The sequence below is a fragment of the Pezoporus wallicus genome, unplaced genomic scaffold (assembly GCF_028554395.1).
Source record: "Pezoporus wallicus isolate ANWC-B61680 ecotype Strahan unplaced genomic scaffold, APGP_CSIRO_Pwel_v1 contig_8791, whole genome shotgun sequence".
Taxonomy (NCBI): Eukaryota; Metazoa; Chordata; class Aves; order Psittaciformes; family Psittacidae; genus Pezoporus; species Pezoporus wallicus.
Window position 1 is genome coordinate 312,501 of NW_026635603.1, and position 740 is coordinate 313,240.

Here is a 740-nt window from a genome sequence, read left to right on the forward strand (position 1 = left end):
TTCCAGCAGGACTTTTCCTCCTGTAAATGTATAAGAAATTATGCATCAGACAAAAGCCTCATAAACTGACCATTTGTCCTTTGGACACAATAGCCTGCCCAGCCCCTCTGCTCCTCCTCTCCAATTATGTGTGATTAGTCTCAGTGTGTTGTGTCAAGAAGGGGGAGTGTGCTGAGTGCTTATTATCTGTTTAGGTACAAGAAGAGCACATTTAGGTTCTGACTATGAATGGAAAGTGAGCCTTTATCAGGACTAAAATCTAAATGCTACTATCCTAGAAGTCGATTTTTAAAGAAATACATCCTTTGCGGATAAATTCCGAGAAACACCATAACAGCTAAAGAATTTTGAAGTGTAATCAAACTCTCTCTCTTGAATTCATTTATATTGTGATATATTAGGGCCCAAGTATTTGATAAACATTTGATGGGACTTTTCTTCACAAAAACCCTACAAAGAACCAGAAGTGATGTCTTATTTTCTTAATGGTTTAATAGACCATTTTAATGACTTCTCAGAAAAACAACCTGGATCATTAAAGAGCCCTGTACAGTCTCTTAAACCGCAACACTTTTTAAATGGTGAAAAGAAAGAGAGAGAGAGGCAGGGACCATGACTGAGAGAGGGAGGTAGTAGAAGCAAGGAAGTGTAGAGGGTCATGCTGAAATACATTCATTAAAAGAATGGCAGTGAGCATTCTTCCGTATTTAACAAACTGGGCAGCATGTAAACCTCGAGCT